Raw genomic sequence first — 24,545 nt, forward strand, 5'->3', positions numbered from 1 at the left:
ATTTATCATGATTATTCTCAGAGCTTCTCTCACTTATTCAGCTGCTAACATCCTTGTCTCCCGGACTGAATCCGGCAACATTTCCCTGTGCACTCGCAGCACGGGTCAGGTAATTAGGCCAATCGACGTGACAGGCAGCGGGGACCTGACACCAGACACCTGAGCTCTGTGCTGCTGTGTAACAATGTGTGTGTGTGTGTGTGTGTGTGTGTGTGTGTGTGTGTGTGTTTTGATTCGGGTAAGGGTTGAATTAAAGTAGGTAGTACAGAGTTACGATTTAGCTCGAGATCAGGCTCGAGGTTATAGATCAGGAGGACGGCCAAAGCGGTGGGGAGATTCAGGTGTAATGGTTATAGGAATGAATGTAGTCAATGGAAGAAACAATAGCAGGTGGGAGAGCAGTGGTGTCCAATGAACTATGACACTGGATCCATGACGCCTCCGCTCCGTCATCAACTCTCCTCTACCTTTTGACAAGGTAATAAGCAAATAGGCTTCATAATAAAGCAGTCACACAGGGATTAGAGTCGGTCATTATATCAAGATATTATAAATAACATTGGTACTGTGATGTTAGAGATATTGTCTGGGATTTTGGTTTATAATTATTGCGTGTTGTCTGGTCTGGAATGCTGTATTACAGTGAACAATATCAAAATCAGTCTGTAATGTGAAGGTACATGTTCTGAAAATATTCAAATGAGAAAGTGTTTATATGTAAAATAACAAACAGAAATGTTATATGAAAGTACCTAATCATCTTGATGCAAAACTTCTAAAACATAAGCTCTCTGACGCACAGCACTGCTAGCCTGATGAAGCCAGTGACATTAAAGAGATAGCTAACTTGGTGTTCATCCTAAAATACTATCACTTTATCAATACCATGATATTGGTTAAAACGTTGCCCTATAAATCCACAGTATAGAGTTTGCATAAAAGAATAAAAGGGTCTATTTCCCCCTTCATCCATTCTTCTATTGCTTCCTTTTTTGTCTCCTCCTCTACAGTATGTCACCTTCCCCCCTTCATTCCCTTACAGGTGAATCTGCTCTATTTTTGGGACATTACGTAAGAGATAACCTGGCAAAGGCAACCTGAGAAACACATGCACACACAAAAGCACATGAGCTCATGCTTACACATGCACGCACTGCGCGCGCACACGCGCATGCGCACACACACACACACACACACACACACACACACACAAATTTGATTATTGACTGTGCAGAGAAAAAAAACTACATTCCAGAGGATTTAAATTTCTCCTTGTGACCGAAAAAATAAAACAATATAGAAGGGCTGATTAATTAATAAAATGCTTTTTTAACTCCTGTTTCCACGAAGAGAGCGTGATTACTCGTGAACATTTTATAAAACTATTAAGGAAGAGGACAGAAAATTATTTGGCAAGTGGTTTGCAACTGCAAATACCTGGTGCTGTATTCACAAAACATCCTGAGGCCCAAAGTGGCTCCTGGTTGAATTAGGAGAAACGCCTAAAAATGAGGGGGGGGGTCAGTCCTACAGACTTATAATATCACAGACTGATCTCATGAAGTGGCGTATGTATGACACGCCAATTCTTATGCCATTTTGGCGTGTTGTCAAGACGCATAATTGCTTTTTAGTGTGTTTATCAACGCAATTCGCCCGCCATTGACCTACATTACGAGTGAATTTTCGCCGTAGCGAGTAGTATATAAGGGACGTAGGACCGCATATGGAGGTTGGTTGGGGTGGCGGATGGGTAAAACGCAGGACTTACACCCAGGAGAGCCGGGTGTTTTCAGCAGTTATTTTTTTGTTGTTGTTGTTTTTTTTAAGCCTTTCCCAATGTTTCTTTCCTAAACCCAACCGTTTATTGTTTTCCTAAGTGTTTTTTTGTCCATGTTTTTGTTGCTTTTTTGTGTTACTACAGCCTTTCCCTGTGTTCTTTTCCTAAACCCAACTTTTTTATACGCGGGACGTTCTACCGATAGTAACGTCACTTTCTCTAATACATCGCGAATGGCGACGCGTAATGGTGGGTATGTTTACATTTACTGTATACAGCGTAGACATACATAGAGACATACGTGGATAGCTGAAAATGCGTACAGATAACACGCCATTTGGCTTTAGGAAAGTGGCGTGTATGTTTACGCAAAGTCATGATGCCATGTTGAATATTAATACAAATTTATTCACAAAGCATTTTAGGTTTAAAAGTCTTAAGTCTGACAGAAGTCACTAAGACCTGTTCACAAGCAAATGCTGCAGGGAATGTGTCTCACCGCATCAGGGTTTTTGTAAAAAATAGACCGTTAATCCATATTTTGATGGTGACCACTTATTAAGGATTCAATCGGCTCACCAACAAAAACAAATAACACAGTCAGGAGATGACAACTCCATGCTACTTGGACAGCAGTAAGATACAGCTGGCAGCACTGATGATGACCTCGGCCGTCTCATTCATTAAACCAAAAATGTGCTCTTCTTCAGACCTCATTGGTTTGACACTTCACAAACTCTGGTGGTAAGATATGACGGCAGTGTCACGTCCAGCTCGGTCCAGTCAGCCACTAGAACTTGCGATGTCTGCAGACGAGAAGCCAGTGAGGGTTCGTGTTATTCACCCACGACTTGGACTTGTTGAGTAACACCTCTCCAGGTGACCATGCCAGTGACATCGGTCGTCCGTTGATTTTAACTGCAAACCGACGACAACGAGGTGAAACAACTTCACAAACCCGATACGAGCATGATCTGTCAGCTGCAGAGAGTTCCAGACGGCAGCCTTAATCTTAAGATGGACACACAGATGCTAAAGCGTCATTTGCACGGAGCTCAAACATTAGAGTTGACCGTTAAGGACACTTTCGGCTACTGGTGGCCCATCCTTCATTTAGTACAATCTAACAAGCGCTCGCTCTATTTTTCTTCATCTTCTGTTTCTTTATCTCTCTCCTTTCAATCTTCCCCTTTCTTTCTATCTCAACCCAATTTCTCCACCTCCTTTCCTTTCATTTTCTCTCTCTCGCTCTATTTGGGTCATTGTGAAAGGCTTGTTTGTTGCCGCTGGTGACACAGCATGCCCAGAGTGAGTGAGTGTGAATTTGAGTGTGAGTGTGAGCGTGAGTGTGTGTGTGTGTGTGTCTACAGGCCTGCTCTCAGTGCCTCAGGTAATGGGGTGTGATGGATAAAGGTTGATCACCACATGCAAACACACCCATGCAAACACACCCACAAAACTCGCACAGGCTCTATGAGACAGGAGTCCGGTGGGTTTGAGCATCTCATGACGATGGTTGTCAAAACAGGAAGCGCGCGCACGCACACACACACACACACACACACACACACACACACACACACACACACGCCACGCGCGCACACACACACACACGCACACGCGCACACACACACACACACACCAACCTTCACACACTTTTTGTTCGAAACTCTGAGAAAGAAACAAACTAGGAACAAATTGACATGTTGTCTTAAACTGAGGACCAACTAAAAATCCACTGTGGTTAAGAAGAAAAAGAGGAAGACATACTTAATAACAGAAGTGTCACGAGTCTTCAAATCCACGATTCAATTTGATTTTCGAATTTTAAGATCACAATTCAATTCAGTTTGTTCGATTTAAACTTTTGTTTTCAACAGGGACTTTTCAATAACATAATAAGAGCCACCGGTAGCAGAAGGGTACTTTGCAACAACCAAATTTGGAGATATATGGGATTAACTTGGCAACAAAAAAAATGACTTTACTGTAGATGCCAAAAGGTTGTTTTCTATGTTATATTAAGAACACAAGCAAAAAAAAGAGACAATCAGAAAACAATCCAAGCAGAAGCAATAGCCTCTATACATTACCCTGCAGCTGTATCACACAGCACTGTGTGGCTCGGCCTCAGAGCCCACAAACATACACTCAGAAACAAACCGGAACGTGACTGCACACAATAGCAGGAAGAAATCAACACACAAAAGACGCACACCCTAAGACACACAGAGTTACTATAGCGAACTACAGATAGAGCTTCTTCTTCTCCTTGTGTGGTAATTTATTGTCAATCTGCACACGCTACACAAATCACACACAGACATTTTCCATCTCCCTGCTGTGGACTGGTCAATGTGTTGGTGTGTGTATGTGTACATGTGTGCAGGAGGGCAGGGTGTGAAAGGCGTGGTTGTCATGGCAACCCCACTCAGACTTCCTTCCCAGTTTTATCTGAGCATACAGCATTCCTGGAAAAAAGGGGGAGCATACAGCATTCCTCTCTGTGTCTGACTGTCTTCCTCCCTGTCTGCATGTCTGTCTACAGTGTGTACAGTAGGCTACCTCTTCTAAGGCTACATCTACACTAACACGTTTTTGTTTAAAAACGCATACATTTTTGCTACATTTATGCCACACGTCCACACTAGTCCGGCATTTTCGAGCCCCTGAAACGGAGACATTTGGAAACGCTGTTGATCCCGTTTGAGTTTAAAAAAACTCTGGGAAACTCAGATTTTCAGATCGGTTGATTAAATCAACTAATCGGTTAGTCGATACAATTGAATGAGTGTTAGTCGACTAAGAATTTCTTCAATCGAGCACAGCCCTAGTTAGATCGGGCCATTTTTGGGCTGGTGGAATAGACTAGAAGAGTTGGTTCACAAAAGGAATATACGTGACTATTTGTAGGTTTTATGGGTATCCATTTTGCTTTCAAAATATGCCAATGTCTTTAGATAATAAAGGGTTTCCTGCAGCATTTTTGTAGTGGAGGCCCCCAGCCTCACCTGAATCAAAGAGCACCTCTGCTAACGTCAGAAGAAGTTACTTCACTGTTATGAAATATAATGTTTTACTTACACGTATAATGTTATCAAGCTTCAGGGAAAAACAAGCAGTGACACTACATTCAAGGTCTCACTCTGTGGTGTACAGGTGGTTATGAATCTAAAAAGGAACAAGAAAATAGGTGTTTTTTGTTGTTGTTTTTTTTACATGAAAATTCTCCAGATTACTTTAATGATTAAGTAACACAAGCCTGCTGCTTGATTTTTCACATTGTTTATTAATCAATAGTAAATTACTGAATCAGTAAGTGATGGCATGCTGATAAACAACGCTAAATCACAGACACATTCATGTTTATTGTAAAGGTGTAAGTAATCTATTATCATGCAGGTTAAACACTTAGATAATTGAATTTATTAGTAAATGTTTTATTGATGCATTAACTAATTAGTACTACTTCATCCTACTGTCTGTCGTTACATTTCTATACATAAGCAGACTTTGATTTGAGCTGAGCGGAGGTATTTTCTCTACTTTAATAAGTATAATATATTTAATTACGGTCTACTTTTCTCTTCTCTGTGTGTCTCTGACAGGGAGTGGGTGTGTGAGCGCAGCTGCAGTCGGGTACATTATCAACTCTTATTAGATCACTCGCTTTACACGCACAAACACACACACACACACAAATATGCAGGCACGTCTGGACAACATACTGTTCTTGTTAAAGCAAGTGCAATGTGACCAATACAACACACCCACCCACCCACCCACACACAGGAAAGAGAGGACGAGAGTGAGAGAACTGCCTATTGTCGGTGAACTGACTGCTAACAGTGGTGGAGTGTCAACTCAACATATTGCCGCGCCGCACACACACACACACACACACACACACACACACACACACACACACACACACACAATAACAGAAATACCAAAGACATAAATGCAAAACGAACAGTTTCACAGGAGGAGCAGATGTTAAGATAGCAAACACAAGTAGACAGAAGACAACAAATATGGAGTGCAAACAATCTTTATTAATTTATCAACAGATAAATAATCAATAATTTGAGTCATTTATGTTGATTAGGTTAAATATCACTGTAAAAGAATAAATGTCTTTGGGTTTTGGACTGTAAGTTGGACAAAACGAGCTATTTGAAGATTTCCTAATTTTTGCTCTGGGAAATTGGGATTGGCCTTTTATTTATTATTATTCACATATTTATTTTAACAAAATATAATACTTTTTTTTTTAGCTCTTAAGAAAACTTTAACCATTTAAACTGCAAACATGCAACACATTAAAACATTTACAATACATTTTTGTTGTGTGTATGTGCATGTGCGTGTGTGTGTGTGTGTGTGTGTGTGTGTGTGTGTGTGTGTGTGTGTGTGTGTGTGTGTGTGTGTGTGTGTGTGTGTGTGTGTGTGTGTGTGTGTGTGTGTATATATCCGGTTGTGAGGCTGGATACAGGAAGCCTGACTCTTTCCCTCTGACCTTCCTCCCTCTATTTATAAGCAGTCTCTCTCTCTCTCTCTCAATATCAGGCATGTCAGTTTTACCCTCACAACTTTATGTGTCCTTATTCTCTGAATTTAATCTTTCTGACGACAGTACAGTACACAGTACTGATCATTTTTAACAGTGTACTGATTTTTACAGTTGGTATGCACCAACGCCTGTTAATCAAACTACTGCCAATTGCCTTTTACAGACAAGCTACAGAGTAATAGTTATTGTTTCACCACCTTTCACAGCTTGTTTTCCAGCTCTGTTCAGCATGCATGCTGGTTTTTTTTTTAGGCACACTTTTTGTCTGTCGGTCATTAATGGTCCCCAGAGGATGAATCCTGATGACTTTGCTGATCCTCTGACTTTTCCTCTAGTGCCACCATGAGGATCGCACTTTAGGGTTTAGATGAAATGTCTCGACAACCATTGGATGGATTGCCATTAAATTTGGTGCAGACATTCGTGTCCCCTAAGGATAAATTGTAACTCTGATGACACCTTAACTTTTTATCTAGGTCAAAAATTCAATGTGTCCAATACGTTGGTTTATGACCAAATACCTGCCGAAAACAAATGACCGCCCAAAATTACGGTGGCCGACAGGGGCAAACGCACTGCGACTTAATGAAACACACGCAAATAGACATAACACAAAAAAAATAAAGAAAACATCTTAGCAAACATTCTCTAGCAAACGCGCTCCAAATACACACAGCACAACCAAATACACAAACGCGCTGCAAATAAAGAAACGATGCATAAAGAAAAGCACACGAACTCTGAAAATAGAAACGATGCAAAAAGAAAAGCACACAATCCCCGAAAACAAATGCAAAAAAAAAAAAATACGCTGCATCCAGAACGTAAGTTCTCCAGGCCTCTAGGGGGAGCGCTAAGTGGAACAGCTTGATTTTCAACCCACTTTCTAAATGAACTGTCAGTAACACACACACACACACACACACACACACACACACACACACACACACACACACACACACACACACACACACACACACACACACACACACACACACACACACACACACACACACACACACACACACACACACACACACACACAAAGTCAACTGAAAGACATGAATAGATACAAATGGATGTTAACAGAAGCAAATCGAGGCAAAGACACAATCATTTGTGTTGATGACTTCATGGAGTTGTGAGCATGTTGGCACGTTGATGCTAGATTTTATCTCACTGCTGTGCATACAAAAATTATTTTGTAGTGTGAACACACTACAGACTCAAAAACATGCTCAGAATTAGTATATACTATGGATCTGGTACACAGACCACGTCTCTGCCTTTCTCTCAGTTGTGTTCAATTCCAATCCCGCTTCCCCGGCATGACAAGACAAAAACGGTGCACCAGTCTATCTCTGAATATTTATAAGTCTTTTTAGGACTTCAGGACAGACCATATGTGCACATTTGATGCTGTCCTTCACTGGACAAGCTGAAGGTCTGGATGTGTGTGTTTGTTTGCCTGCCCTTTGCTTCACTTCTCCATTGGCCTACATTACGTCTCCTCTGGGGGTGGATGAGGAGGAGAGAGTGAGGACTGAGAGGAGGGAAAGTCAGATTAGAGAGGAAGAAATGAGTGTGAAATAGAGAGAGAGAGAGAGAGAGAGAGAGAGAGAGAGAGAGAGAGAGAGAGAGGACAAGAGGACACGTGAAGAGAGAGGATAGGGGATAACTGTGAGAAGACAGAGAGAGAGAGAGAGAGAGAGAGAGAGAGAGAGAGAGAGAGAGAAGGAGAGTGAATCTGTAGGCGGTCTTAGATTTGCCCAAAGGCCTTGGCTTCGCTCCTCATTCTCCTCCTCCTCAACATCCTCTCTCCTTCACACTTTCACTCTCTCCTGCTCTCTCTCCTTGCCCTTCTCAACCTCATCTACCTCTCTACTCACATCCTTATTCCTCCATCCACCCACTTTTTTTATCTTCCTTTTTTTCCAGTCACAAGTCCGGTTCAAATTCAGATCCAATTTGGAATAAAGCAGCAGGTCTAGAAGACTTCAACAATCAATAAAACCCATCATGATGAAATGTGCCTTGGTAATGGATAATTTGGGCGTTTGCATTAAAGGGGTGATAGAACGCAAAACCGATTTTACCCTGTCATAGTTGAATAACGACAGTTCGGTGGGTAAATAGGACATACATAGAAGCTCAAAATCCCATTGACACCCCTTTACTATGAAAATCTCATATTTTGAAACTGCCGCTGAAAACGGGCGAATCTCAACAAAGCTAGTTGCTTGCGTAAGCATCTCAAAATCTGGAACCTTTGTCACAGCCGTAGGTGTATTAAGAGAACGGTCACGCCCCAACATTTGCATAGGCTACACAACTGACCTGAGATCAGTTAGTCTTCTGAATCTAGGTCGTGCAGATCTCAGAAAATGTATACATTGTTCATATGCTATTTTACCATTAAATTCACTTCTGAGACTTTTTTATGCAAGAAATCAACTATGTAGAGGTCACATATGGGCCGTTTTACGAAAAATGTATGTCTAATTGCAAATTTTGTCCGACTGTGTGTCGGACTTCAGAGGCCGGTGCTGCCTGTGTAGCTGCCTCGCTGCCCGGCCTGCCTTCCTTCACAGACCCCGGCCTGCTGTGAGCTCGATTGAGCTCCGGCACGACTGGCAGCCCACAGCACCTCATACCCGCGCAAAGTCACCGCTTTGGGCTAATGAACTACGAAACGCCGCTGCTCTGACTGAGCTCCAGGGTCTGCAACTCCCCTCTTCCTGCTAGCTAGCTAAATGCCCGGTGTATGTGAGTGAAAGCACGGTCAGCGAGCTTGTTATGCCAGCATTCTCTTACCACAGGTTCCAGTTACTCTTTTAATGTGTGTAATTATAATGTGTTGAGTTATTTAAACAAACGATTGGGGAAATAAATGCCGCTTGTCCGTGAGTCTCATTGATAGAGCCTGCGGCTGGATGGAGCTGTATCAATGAGAGCTAGCTAGCCTCCTCTTAGAATTCCTCTGGAATTCACAAATATTCATTAACTTGAAATCGGACACCGTTGTTAGCTTAATAAAACATTTAGTTAGATGTTGTATATGTGGCGTGACAAAATTCAAACTGTAAATATACTCAATATCGACCATAAATTAAGCTAACTACCGCCAAATCTGTACACATAGGATTGAAGGGACAGTCGCAGCTAATCGAAAACCCTTACAGCTCACAAATATTCATTAACTTGAAATCGGACACCGTTGTTAGCTTTATAAGACATTTAGGTATGTTGTATAGCTAAGTGGTAGAGATTGCTGGTGTAACAAGCTCCGCTGACCGCGCTCACTCTCACACACGGGCCATTTAGCTAGCAGGAAGAGAGGAGATGCAGGCCCTGGAGATCTGTCAGGGCAGCGGTGTTTGGTAGTAGTCCATTAGCCCAAACGGTGACTTTGCGCGGGTATGAGGTGCTGTGGGCTGCCAGAGCTCAATCGAGCTCACAGCAGGCCGGGGTCTGTGGAGGAAGCCAGGCACACAGTTTTACCAAATTTGCAATTAGCCATCCATTTTCATAAAACGGCCCATATTTGAGCTTTATATAGTTGATTTCTCGCATAAAAAAGTCTCAGAAGTGAATTTGGTAAGGAAACCTTGCAGTGTCAGGAATATGAGATTCTGTCGCGTTTCTAATGTGTGTGTATGGGGATTCGCTCAACCAATCAGCAAGCGACCTGTAATGCGTGTGAATGGCAATTCGCTCAACCAATCAGCGCGCGTCTCTACGTGTGTGTACGGGGCTAAGGCTCAACCAAGCAGCGCGCAGCTCATCTAAATATTCATGACCATACCATATTTGGAAGAAAAGCTCTTGTTACAAATAGGGCCAAAACACAGGGATGCATAAGGGGCAATAAAATATCAACCAGGCCATTTTCAGCCCAACTAATGTTACATACCCCATTAGGAGACCATAAGGAACAGTGTGAAATACCATATATAATCATTCTATCACCCCTTTAAAAAAGGTTCTTGCAACATTCATAATCCAGAAAATCATGCTGACAGTGGCCATCGACGGGTAAGTAGAAAGAGAGATCGCGTCAAGGTTCAAACATAGACGCAGAGTCAGACATTTGAAATCAATATGAACTCATCTCTTCCTCAATTTAACGGAAATATGAAATGATGCACCGGAAAAGCAAGCATGTCTTTGTTTGTGGCTTTAAACTGTGGTAGGGCTACTGTGGTAGGATTGGCAATTCTGGCGGGAAACAAAAGAAATACGTTGTCAGTGAACAAGTTTACTGATACATTCGGTATCAACATTTCCACATTGTGTTAATAGAGCACAAGGTTACCCCAAAGGTGTCACAAGATGAATATGAGGGGTTACAAGATGATTGACGGTATAGGACAGCAGAAAAAAAAGATCGTTATGCCACACAAAACTAGTTTATTTTCTACTCTTTGGCTGCTGCTTCACTACCAGTCTTTCTCTTTCTCTCTCTCTTTTTGTCCAGCAGAGTCAGCAGAGTATCTTTTCCAAAACTCCCACTCAGAAAACCCACTCTGTTTCTATAAGTAGAGGAAAGAGAGGACGAGAGTGAGAGAACTGCCTATTGTCTGTGAACTGACTGCTAACAGTGGTGGAGTGTCAACTCAACATACTGACACACACACACACGCACACACACACGCACGCACACGATGGGTTGGAAAGAGGCCAGAATTTGAAAAAAGCCGGTGAGGTAACATGAAAGAATTATTGTAGAAAAAAAGAAGGTGTTTTACAAAGATTTACAGACATTCAAGCCCCAAAGAAGACCCACAAATTTGTTGAAATGACACGTCCTTTTCAAAAGCATGAGGCTGATTTGAAACACGGCTGATCTGAACTAATATTAAACTGGATGCCCGTTTATAAATGAGCCACATGTTGTACTTGCTTCTAAAGTGTCGACAACAACACAGGGGTGTAATAGACAGGTAATGTTCTAGTTTGTCAATGCCAGCCCCACGGGAGACATTAGTGCCTGAATAAACATACTGCACTCTCTAAATGAACTGTCAATAACACACACACACACACACACACACACACACACACACTTTTTCAAACGCCATAAAAGGACACTGACTGGATGTCTCATTTATGATTTATTTTGCGTTCTTTCATGCCAAGTGTTTCTGAAGCAAGTGTACTGGGACTACAGATCCTTTGCTTTGATGACTTTAGGTGAGTTTTTTAACGCACAGGGTGTGTTCAGATTGAACGTGACGCAAACTTTAGGCAGCACAAATACATACAAAGTCAACCGAAAGACACGAATAGATGCAAATGGATGTTACAGTTTTCGCCGATTGCTTACACAGTGAAATCAAAAGTATTTCACAATTATTAAAACCTTACACTGAAGGACCAGATCATTGGCCCAGATGTGCACCGCTATAAGCACAATGTCAGCCTCACACTTCTTGCAAAACAACACACACACACAGTGATTTTGCAAAACACTAAACACACTTGTATACATTAGACACAGAAGTATATCATGATGTCACTTTCTTGAAATTCCAAATCACTGACTGTCATATTACTTCAATCTGCCAATCTGTGACACACAGCCATCAGGTGCGCAAACACTTGATTGCTTAATTGTGGACCCACCAATCGGGTTTAAGCACTATAAAAATGTAGCAGTTAGGTCTAGATTAGGTTAGTTAGGTCTTTTTTAGAGTTTTTTTTTTTTTTTACTGTAATCGTAACCTGTACTGGATACAGTATTTTAGGTTTGTCTGTGGTTTGCTAAGCTAACAGTGTCATGCACACTACTGTATAAGCATAAAAACTGGGACATGTTGTTGTTGGCATTCTCCATGTTGACATGTTGACTGATTTGGGTATATGGAGAGAAATACATTATATTTTCCTCAGTCTGCAGCATTGGTCTTGTGTAGTGTTTGGTGAACTTATTGTGTATTTGCATTTTCTCGGTGTACTTCATTTACAGTACTCCAATCACTGAGAAGTAAAATTGCTAAAAGTGTTTCAGATTAGCAGCAGCAGTGTGTCACTGGTTCAAACCAAACAGAATTAAGTCATATGAAACGTGTGCGTTTCATATGGTTACAAAATATGGTCTTTATAAAGTTGTGTATAGTTTTTGCAAGAGTGTTTGATTTTGCAAAAGGGTCTGAGGTGTTCTGCTAATTGGGTGTGTGGTTGTGCTAATTGGGTGTAGTGTTTTGAAAAACCGGTCCCCGTTTTTAAAATAATGCTTAAGCAATAAAAAAAAAAAAAAAAACTGTAATAGAATTAAACTGAGGCAAAGACACAATCATTTGTGTTTATGACTTCACGGAGACAGGATCAGAAAGAACAGGTCCTGGAGGAAATAAGAAACCATTGGGAGTAGTCAAGTAAAAAGTACAATATTTCCCTCTGATTGTAGTGGAGTATGATGTAGCACAAAATGGAAATACAAAAAGTTGAATACAAGTACCTCAAAATTGTACTTAGGTTAGTCACTTTTCAGTTTCCACCGCTGGCCAGTTAGCATGGTGTTATTTGCGATTACTTAAACAAAATTTTCCCTTGACATTAAAAGGAGCATTGCATCTATATACAAGTTGTCCACACGCACAAACAGATGTGTGCAGTATTATACTACAGCAATGAGAAAACTGTATGTATATATTCTACTCTACAATCAGCTAATGCATGTCATGAACCACAGCCAGAACATAGGAGTGATACTACCCTCTCCTCACCCTCTCTCTCTCTCTCTCTCTCTCTCACACACAGTCACATCTTCCTCTGACACCTACATAATTACAGTCTGTCAGAGTGTGTGTGTGTGTGTGTGTGTGTGTGGGGGGGGGGGGGGGGGGGGAAGGCATCAGATCGGCGCTGTGCATCTCTTTCTGACCTTTAGTGCTTAGAATAGACACACACAGAACAAAAGAGAGAAGAAAAGCATAGAAAATAAACAAAGAAACAGAGGTTGAGAAACAGAGAAAAGGATAAAAGGAGAAGAGACACAAGCTAGGGGAAAAGTGTAAAAAGAGAAAGCAAAGCAGAGGTGAAAGGAGAAGTACAATTGAGGGTAAGAAAGACAGAGCAAATAATTACTAGTAACAAGTATCAAAAGAATCTAAATCTTTACAGTATAAACAGAGAAACCAGGTAAGAGTACTGTCTCTCCAACCTCAGGCTACAGCTGCCTAATAAAATCAATTATTTACTAATGACCCTCATCGAACCTGAGCAATTAGTGCGCACACACACACACACAGAAAGTGAGAGCGAGCTAAAGATGCTGTCTCACTAATTATAGCGTGTCTCTGCAGCTGAGTTCTCCTAGGTCGTGTGTGTGTGTGTAGGCTACTCATCTTTGAGCTGAGAGATGATCAGTGCTCAGTAATCCTACCCACACACACACACACACACACACACACACACACACACACACACACACACACACACACACACACACACACACACACACACACACACACACACACAACACACACGGCATTTCTCAAAGCCCAGGGCTAATCCATGCAGCACGTACATGTTTACAATCATGGTATTGTATACAGTACGTGTGTATATTAATATAGGTAGAGAGGGGTGCAGATGTACAGTAAGTGGTAGAGAAACAGAGAAGTAAGAATAACCCAGAGTTTGGTATACATCCACATTTACCAAAGAAGAGAATAGAAAACTAAAACGAAAACAAACCACACAGAATAAAGCCCAAATCTCTCCATTATGGATGTGGAGCTGATGGAGCAGCTGGCGGTGAGCCCCACCAAATTAGTCAGCTCAACCAGTTGGCATCCCGAGCCACAGATCTCTCGCTCTCTCATCCATCAAAAACCTTTGAAATACATTTAAGAGACGATTACACCCGACAATAAAGCGATGAGAATAAATCTAAAAATAAAATGCCCTTTTGTCAGTCCCTTAGCTGACGAATCCATCTGGCAGAACAGCTCAAAATGAGAAGTCAAATTAAAGGATCAGAGGTCAAAAACGTGAGGCCGATAGTGGTGGGAAATTAAAATTGTGGAGCAACGTGAAACATGTCCTTCATATCTAGAATCTAGAATAAAAATGAGTGCTGTCAAACGATTAAAACATTTAATCGTGATCAATCGCATTAATGTCATAGTTAACTCGCAATTAATCGCACTCGAACTTATTAGCTCGGTTCACAACGACAAAACACACACAGATCACTCTCAATCGGTCTCGTCAATGGAACCATTTGGCAACTTTTTAAAAGTAAACTTTCCATTCAGAATCTTATTGGCGTCCATTTCGGCTTCTCGCGCTCGACATCCACTCAAAACCTAACGTTAGCCTGCTACTCTTTGGTCAGCTGTTGTTAAGTTTCCGGTCTAGCTAGATCCGGTGTGGTGTTGTAGTTTTTCTAACGTTACTAGTTGTTGCAACAGCATGTGAAAAAAAACTACAAAGTTTGCTAGGCCAAAAAGAACGTTAATCTCGAGATTAAAAAAACTGACGCCATTAAAATGGGTTTGCGTTAACTCCGTTAATAACGCGTTTAACTGACAGCACTAATAAAAATGCATTTATTTTCCAAAACTACAAAAAGAATCAAGTGTTTCATGTTTAAAAATAAAAAATAATTAAAATAAAAGCTATTCCAGGTTTTGTGACGCTGCAAGAAAATGAAAAGCTCCTTTTTGCCTTAGGTGAATATTAAAATATTGTAAAACGTTAGCTACGTTTGTCTCTTTAAAGCAAAAACCTTTTACTTATTGTATAAAGGTATGATATTACAGTGATGTCATAAAACTGCTTGTGTTGTCTGACTAACCATTCCAAAATACTTTCAATTTACTAGAATATAAGACTAAGAAAAGCACCAAATCCTCACAAAGACAAGCTGGAACTGGGCAAAGTTTGACATTTTTATTTGAAAAATGACCTAAACAACTAAACAATTATCATAATTGTTGTCTATAATTTTCCTGTCGATCGAGTAATGGCTTAATGGAATAGTCCAGGGGTGCTCAAATTTATCACTCAAAGGTCCGCATCTGATTTTTATTCCAGGGTCAGAGGTCAGGAACAATTCACAGTAACAAAATAACATCTAATCAACTCTAACATATATTCCAGTTGAGTACTCCGTTTTCCTGGTCAACTTTTGTACTGATTTGGGTACTGTTACATGGATTTTTGGAAGTTTCTTTTAAAACTTTTTTTCTCTCTCGATTTTTTCAACTTGTTCAACGTTTTTGTCGTCTTTATCAACGTTTTTGTCGATTTGTTTCGTGTATACTCAACATCACTAACAATTTATTGATCAACAGAAAATGTATTGCTAAAACAGAAAACGTCACACTTCATAACGTATTGGATTATTTGTTTATGGGATGACTGTTGACTCCGGATGGACTTGCCGTTTGGTCCGGATGCGGATCTTGGTCCGGACTTAAAGAAGCCCTGGACTAGTCCTTGTGCAGCTCTATGTGAGATGTTCATCATATAAACACTATATGTATGTTTTGCTTTAACAGATTTCAGGGTTATATGTTTCTTTAGCATTCTCTGATCTTAACTATTAGTCGAAATAAATCATAATTTCTGCTTTTTTTCAAACTCAAAAATTAGGTATAGTGTCATTTAAATGAGGTTGATTGACCATGAATTTAAAATAGAAGTGTTGAAAAAAGTGCCAAAATCATCAAATAAAAGCGCCAAAAAAAGGTCATTTTCAATTTTGTCCCCGGAAGGACAACAAGGTAATGGTCGACGGGAAGGCAACACAAGGGTTAATGAGTAGTGGAGAAGGGGTAGGATTAAATAAGCTTATGCTTCTTCCTATTCCTTTTCGGACATGCATGCTTGCTTATTTATATATAAAAATTTTACATGTTCGAAATCAAGCCTTCATTCATTTGTTCATTAATGCCATGCCATTAAACCGAGCTGAAACTGATATAAGAGCGAGACGGAGAGAAAGAGAGTTAGAGCTGCAGTGATGGAGTCAGTGTCACCTCAGCGGTCGACTCCACAGGTTCATTATCGGCTCGAACGAGACAGATGGGCTTGTTGGAAGTGAGCGAGGAGGTGCTACTTTCAGAGTACAAATGCAAACCAAGAAACCATGGCTGCTGATTACTCTAGAGCAATGGTTCCCAAACCTTTTTACGTCAAGGACCCCTAAACTGACACACAACACAAATTATACCAAGGACCCCTATTTCAGGGATTTCCCTGCCGTCATAAGGTTTAGGTGCAGCACCCGAGCCGTTTTGGGCAGCACCTGGGCCGAATGAACATGACTAAAAGACTTATCTCAGATCTGATGATTGTAGTCGGACTTCTTAAGCTTTAGGTTTGGTCTTTAAGCTTTTGGAGTCTTATGTATTTATTTATGATCTGCTCTAGCTTTTCCAACGTTTCAGACACAGATATGGTGATAGTAATGCTCCAAAGTGATGCAAAAAAAGAGACGTAAAACTACCCCAAAAGGGACACAAACCGGCTACAAAGAGACGCTAAATGACCACAGAGACCCAAAACAACGCCAAAGGCAACAAAAATGACCAAAAAGAGACACAACATGACTAAAAAGAGACGCAAAAACCCACAAAGAGACATCAAATGTATGGGGAAATTCCATGTTTAAAAAAAAAAATAAAAATAAACGTCACATTTTCTTGGGAAGACCCAGGACTAGGTGGAGGGATTATATCTCTACCCTGGCCTGGGAACGCCTTGGGATCCCCCAGTCAGAGCTGGTTAATGTGGCTCGGGAAAGGGAGGTTTGGGGTCCCCTACTGGAGCTGTTGCCCCCGCAACCTGACCTCGGATAAGCGGATGAAGATGGATGGATGGATGGGTCACATTTTCTAGAGGAAGGACGTCTGTGTTGTATTGTATTGTGATTATATCGTATTGTATTGTGACTGTTTTTAAAAGGTACCTGGCTGCGAAGACAACTTAATTTTCCCGCTGGGCATTAATAAAGTCATCCATCTATCCATCCATAAGTCTTCCACAAACCGATGGAAAATAAATATATAAATATGAATTTGTCCTAGGGTCCCCCATCTGATAGGATTTTTGCTTTTAGATGTTTTATTACAGATGAAACCCATAAACAAAATAGACATTCTGTCATTATGTTACTTATGGATAAAATCTGAAGACTTCTCTTTTCATGCTGCGTTTTTTTAAATCAAGTAATTTCTTACACTGCACTTTTATTATTGTATTTATTTACCTGTCTTATTCTATTTTATTTGTTTTTGTATTCTCTTTAATTAATGTTTTTAATTGTTTTTAACTGCTTTTTAATGTTTTTTGTAAAGCACGTTGCTGAAATGTGTTATTTAAATAAGACTGCCTTGCCTTATAGTGAAAATAAATGATTCCCCTTTTTTGGCTTCAGAAGGGACCTCCAGCCCGGAGACTATCTCGCTAACAGGCAGTAATCCTGTCCTTTCACAGTCAGTCAATTAGCTATTCAATCAATCATTCAGCCAGCTGTCCATCCAAACACATTTTCTCACACACAGTTGGTGTGTACATGTGTCCAGCTTCATCCTGTCTAGCTTTGGTTGTTGTAGGGCTGCTCGATTATGGGGAAAAAAATCATTATCGCAATTATTTTGAAATCACAATTGTTTAACACTATTACTCATTGTCTTCTGGAAAGATGTTGCAATTATTGAACTTAAAAAATAGTGAAACAGTTAAACAAATCAACCAGGGAAAACACCTAGAACTGTGAAATTTCTCTTAATACTTTTCCCGTTTGGACATTTTTTTCTTCATTAAAGCTTTAGTGCGTAACTTTTTGATATTAATGAACGTCCGTTACATTCGAGTGAAGATAATGACCTCTTCTGAAGAGTCCATCATGTTTTTTTTAATCCTCCGTGTCCTCCTTGGCTACTAGCAACTGTGTGGAGGAGGGGGAGGGGGCTGTGCACGATCATGGAAGGCTTTTATCAGTTTTGTTGTCATTACTTAGAATTCCTCATGGGGGCGGCAGAAGCTACTCACTATAGCTTTAAGAACACAGGACAACAAACCAGCAAAATAATCGTTTTTCTCAATTATTCTGTTTTTGTGATCATTAGGAGCCAAAATCGTAATCACGATTAAACTTTCGATACATTGCAGCCCTAGGTTGTTTGAATGAATGTCAACACGCTGTTTTAGTGCAACTAAAGAAAGAAAATCAAACCAGTATAACCTTTCAAAACAACTTGACTGCTCAAAGAAAGACCTTGCTGTTTTATACAGTAGCAAGTAATTATGTTAATCATAAACATAAAAACCCAGCAGGTACAGGAGCTCAGTGCTGTCACGGCCTTTTAGGTGCCGAGTTATGAAAATAATCCATTTTGTCGCTTGTTTTTTTATGAGCGAGAAATTTATTTGTACAAATATTTGCAACTTAATCACTGCCCAGTTACTACAGCTTATGAATGAATGAAAAACTGTAACCTTGACGCATGAGAAAATTATAACAACGAAGCCCATTTTCTTTCTAGTATTTGTGGTTTTTTTGGGGGGTTTTTTAACTGAGAAACCTCTACGATGAGTGTGTGGACTGTATATTTTAACACTGCGCTGCATAGTACCGTGACAAAATTTACAACTTACCCCTGTCCTGTACATCTGAGGAATGTAAACAGACACCTACAGTCAACTATCAAGCAAGGTCCAGGGACATGTATGCATGTATTGAAAAAAAGCAACAAAAACATTGAAAAAATGGTCGAAAAAAAACCTCCAAAAAGAAGCAACAAAAACATTGAAAAAATAAATGTCCAGAAAGATGACAAAACCATATTTTTAAGTTGACAAAAACTCCAAAATAATCAAGAAAAACGTAAAAAAAATAAATAAAAAAAAAAGCATCAAAAATGTCGGGAAAAGCGACAAAAACATTGAGAACCCAACAAAAACGTCCAGAAACAAAGCAACAAAACTTTGGAAAAAGCCCACTTTTTATTCGCGCCTTTGCATAAACTATAAAGTGGCAGGGGAAGGGTATCTTGTCTTTTACCAAAAAAAAAAAAAAATTCACAAGTCTTTCATTCAGGACAATTAGATGACTGTAATGTTTGTATAGAGCTCAACAGTCCCGCCCCTCCTCCGAAAGACCTTGGGTTCCCGAAGTAAATTTCCCATTCATTTCTCTCATTGACGTCTGGAGAAATCTGTATATAAAGAGTTTCAGACCATGCCTTAGGCTAACCAGCTACGATGTGACTCATAAGCATACAACGTATCATTTTGAGTGAAAACAACTAACAGAAAATCCAAAAAAAGTCAATGGTACAAGACTGTGTACATATTTTCATTTCAGAGCGAAAGTTTAGCTAATTCGGCTAACCGCTAGCTGAGACAGCATATAATAAGTTTAAAAGACCCTCAAAATAAAACCTGAAAATAACCGTTAAAATATATAACAGCTGTCACGTCAGCTGTAGCCGGCTTTTCCCAGTGTTTAGTTTGAGTTAAAGATTATTTTAGACTGAATCAAGCTGTCAGCTAGCGGTTAGCCAAATTAGCTGTTAGCTAAACTAACGTTAGCTTCCCGGTGTAGGCTAACGGCAGAAGCGTGGAACAGATCGTGATTTGTGCAGTGTCGTAAATCCTCGTAAAACGGGATTATCATCTTGCGCATGCGCATGACGGATCGTGCAGGCAGCACAGATCGGGTACTGACACCCCCCCCTCCTCACCAGCATGAGTTCCACCAATCAGAGGCATCACTGTGGGATTGTGGGATTGTTCAGGATTGTCGGTAATGAAGTACTTATCCAAGACATCGCGAATAAAAGACATTTATCTCAAAACAAGGTTGGTGCCCCAGGAACTTTTGGCGTCTATATGAGCATATACAATCGCTTAGTCACGTCGTAGCTGGTTTTAAGTCTACCATCGACGGTTACGATTTTATGGCTTATACTCATATTGCCAAAGGAGAAATTGCATTGTACTTTTACTTCCAGAGCCAGCTGTGGCTGGGACTGTTGAGCTCTATTGATGAGGTCAATTTAGTTACCATGCTGTTGCCTTTTCTGGTATTATACTGAATGTTCAGGTCATTTTCTGTAGCTATAAAGATGAGTTTGTTTTCTTGTAGTGTTTACTGTCAGACAGGTCAGAGAAAGACGTTGCTCAACAAAGCAAGACGTTTAACAATAGCGCTCTTCTGAAATCATTTGTGAACATACAAGGCCAAAGTCTTTAAAGTCTTGCAGAAACCTTTTTTCCCACAATCAGACAAGAAGTGTCTGACAGAGGAGGAAGTAATTGACTAATCTTCACCATGTCAAGGCTTCTCTCAAACAAGGTTCCTCTTCTTCTCTATTACACCAGGAAGATCCACTTCTCTTTTCTCTTCTGTTTCGCCTTTCACCCTCTTGGGTTGTTTCTTTTCAGCTTCATTTTGAAGCAGAAAAAGCCTCTTACAGCCAGCCAGACGACTAATAAGGAGCGGCTCCTGACAGCCAATCCCCCATAATGCCTTAGCACACTGCATTATAGGCAAAATAATCCCCAACACACACACACACACACACACACACACACTCTCAAAAACTCCTGAAAAGGCTAGGAAAGGAGAGAGAGAGAGAGAGAGGGAGAGAGAGAGAGAGAGAGAGAGAGAGAGAGAGAGAGAGAGGGAGAGAGAGAGAGAGAGAGAGAGAGAGAGCAGAAATCTCACTACTGTTCCTAAAACAGACATCATCATTCCTCTTCTTTTTAGCAGAAAATGATTGATGTGCGTAAGCACACACAAACACACCGCCAGCCAACTGGAACAGCGTTATTCAGAGAAGGTGGGGAGGTATGTACTAACGCCTCGGTCTGTCTACAATGTGTGTATAGAAAGATAAGGTAAGAGACAGCAGAGAAACACATCACATCATCGTGAGTAACACAGGCTTACGCTAACATATACATTATTCGCCACAAAAAGATACAGTATCACAGCATCCGTTCTGCTCAAAATGCTCCCGTATAGCTCAGTTGGCGCCCATATATAGAGGTTTACTCCTCGACGCAGCGGACCCGGGTTCGACTCCGACCTGCGGCCCTTTGCTGCATGTCACTCCCCCTCTCTCTCCCCTTTCATGGCTTCAGCTTTCCTGTCAAAATAAAGGCTGAAAATGCCCCCAAAAAATATATATTAAAAAAAAATAATAATGATGATTTAAAATGTTTCGTAGGTTGAGAGTTACTTCACCTGATCATCCAAAAAAGTCATGAAAGGCACTAAAAAAAAGAAATTTAGGCAGTGTTGTCAGCTAGAGAGGTAACTAACTAAATTCATTGTTTTCAACTAACAAGTAAAATTGCACCCTTAGGTGTCAGTACACTCCATTTACACACGGGCGTAGAGTCAACGCAGAATTATAAATCAAGCTTAACGGGAAGAGTATCATCAATATGCATTGTATATCTGTTCATCCATCCTGAGGATGAGATGAGAGAGGGGAAACTGTGTCAGTGAGCCTTGTATTTCATCAACAATTGGTGCTCTGATCATCTGCTTAAACATTCATGAGTGTCTTTAAGCTGCCCAGACTCGGAGCCAAAGCGTTCCACTGAATTTAACACAGACTGAGCAACAAAACTGACTCATATACTGGTTGTATAAACCATAAGGGAACCGCTCTTTGTACAGGTTACTGCTGAGTGTACAGGTGTATTCAGGTGAAAGCTCTCATTCCTTATTGATTTGATTGGTTAAATCCACTTTAGCCCTGACGGGAGAGAGCCGATAGTTAATTTAAGCTAGGGTGCAACGAGCCCTTTGTGCTAGTTACTAACAAATATGAATAATCTTATATATTATCTTTACAGAAGGATTTAAATCATTTAAATCATTCACAAACTACATAGGAGAAGCACAGCTGAATAAAAGACCAGGAGATCAACAAAGTTATTAGTACATATAATCTGAAAACCATCAACATATGTTTGAATGTTTCACTGGATAAATAAAAACGTTAAACTGATGGCGGCGTTACGTTGAAAAGTCAGCCCATCACCATAGTAACACGGTTTATCTACTGGGCACCATAACTGTCTTCGTAACATTTCTTGACAATCCATCCAACGCTTGTTGAGATATTTCACTTAAATAATAAAAAGTGTCAACCTCATGGTGGCGCAAGATGAAAAGTCAGGGGGGGGGGCACCAAAGTGAGTAGGATTCATCGTCGGAGGACCGTGAATGTCTGTACAATATGTCATGACAATCAAGCAGACAGTTGTTTAGATTTCAGTCCAGACCAAACATTGCCATCCCTTAAGCCACTAAAAAATGGAAAGTTAGCGAACCAAGTATTACTGCAGGTGTCATTCAAACATGTGATATGACAGATCAGTAGAGTTGGGTACTGAGACCCGGTACTAATACGGCACCGGTGTGTTAACGACCGGTATCTACCAGACCGAATAGTAATACGGATTTCGGTGCCTCATTTCCTCACCGGAAAAAAACCAAACGATACCCAACCCTACAGATGGGACTGTGAAATTTCTATTGACCGCTGATTATACTGCACCCTCGTCCTTTATACCCTATCAATGATTTGTGATTTGATTTGTCAGTGAAATGTTTGTATTGTGTATTGTAGTACGTAGTGCATAATTGCTCTACATTTCTGATTCATACCAAATACACAAAAGCATAACCGGATAGCCTACATCTATATTTTTTGTACACACAGGATTTAAAAAGGATCCTATATGCGAGTACTCCCTGTGATGAATTAAATGTGTTGAATGTTGTATCCTGTTGTGTATAATGAGTATTTCTTCTGTGTCGGCCTTTCAGACTTAACTTCCCTGGGGGGATGCATTGCACGGTGGTTGCATTGCTCGCTTAGACAATTACTGTAAGCAGCATGGCATTACAGCGGTTTTCTAAATCTGAAATACGGTTTTCCTTCAGGCTGTTGACCCGTGTGCATTGTTTATATAAAAAGAAGTAAAGCTTTGGGTCACAAGGTTTTAAATTCATGACTGCCTTTAAGAGCCCCGAGGTAAATGTGCCTATGAAATCTGATAAAGGCTCAACTCAAACATGCCGCTCCACTAAATATGTTTTAGTGCCAAGTTTTATTTTTAAAAAATGCAAATGTTCTAGAGCAACACAATTAAAGCATTTGGCATACAGACAGAACACTGGATACATCTTTGGTAGACTGGGGAGTAAAAGTAAAAAATATATCCGGGACCTTAAATGCTTTAGTCAGACGCCTGAAGGCAGTCTTGGAAGTCGAGTTATCAGCCTTGTTTTATTTTTAGTTAACTTTATTTGCTCCACCTAATGTATTAGTTCTCCATTGGGTAATACAGTAATTGTCTCATAGTGCGTCCTATTCCTCCTTTTTTCTGCCTGTCTTGAGTCACCATTTGACTTTGTCTCAAACATTATTCGACCCCTCTCTCTTCCCCTCCCTCCCTCCCCCCCCATCTTTTTCATCCCTCCCTCTATTCTCCCTCTACTCTCTGTATTTTGTCCTAATTGAAGGCTGAAAAGAGTTCTATATTCTGGCAGCGTCAGATGATGAAAGGCCTTTGATCACTGTTTACCCCCGCAGGTGGTACACAGCGGGAGCAACATGAGATACATTTATATCTTATGTTTTTCCTCTCTTCGTGTCTCTCCAGTCTTTCTTCCCCGTCCCTACTGTACATTGTCCCACAGCCTAAGAAGACATGAAACCCAAAGTAAATTGGACTGTGGGATGACATGCACTTATTGTGATCCGTTGTTTGTGAAGTGGGCCTGTAAATAGTGGAAGGATAATGTTTCGACATCCTGTCCTCTGGCAGTTTGTTTCTGCACCATTTCCCACGAAGGCGGTGGTGAAATCTCACCACACGATAAGCTGGGTGACGAAACAAAGCATTTGTTTCTTTGTATTTTTCCTTCTCGGGCAAACAGGTCATGGTGGCATGTTTACTCAGCAGAGTCACGGTCGGGGGCAGATGGCTAGTCTGCCAGGTGGAGGGTCGAGCAGAGGTTCGTGTAGTCATTAAAAGCCTCTGTCCATCCAGCTGTAGCATCACGTGTGGTTCTGAGTGCTCCAAATGTCAATCGTGACACTGCTGACATATCAAAGAAGCAGGCCATGGACAGTGTTTAACAGTGGGACAAATACATCTTTGTGCAGACAAACAAAAAAAGACAAAGATAGGAAACAACTGCTT

At 40.6% G+C, this 24,545-nt stretch overlaps 1 protein-coding gene across 1 annotated transcript in view; it reads right to left on the reverse strand.

Annotated features, from left to right (window-relative positions):
• dgki (diacylglycerol kinase, iota) overlaps window positions 1-24,545 on the reverse strand; it is an 80,473-nt gene that overhangs the window by 48,152 nt on the left and 7,776 nt on the right.

Source organism: Perca fluviatilis, chromosome 23, assembly GCF_010015445.1.
Source record: "Perca fluviatilis chromosome 23, GENO_Pfluv_1.0, whole genome shotgun sequence".
In the NCBI taxonomy this organism is placed as follows: Eukaryota; Metazoa; Chordata; class Actinopteri; order Perciformes; family Percidae; genus Perca; species Perca fluviatilis.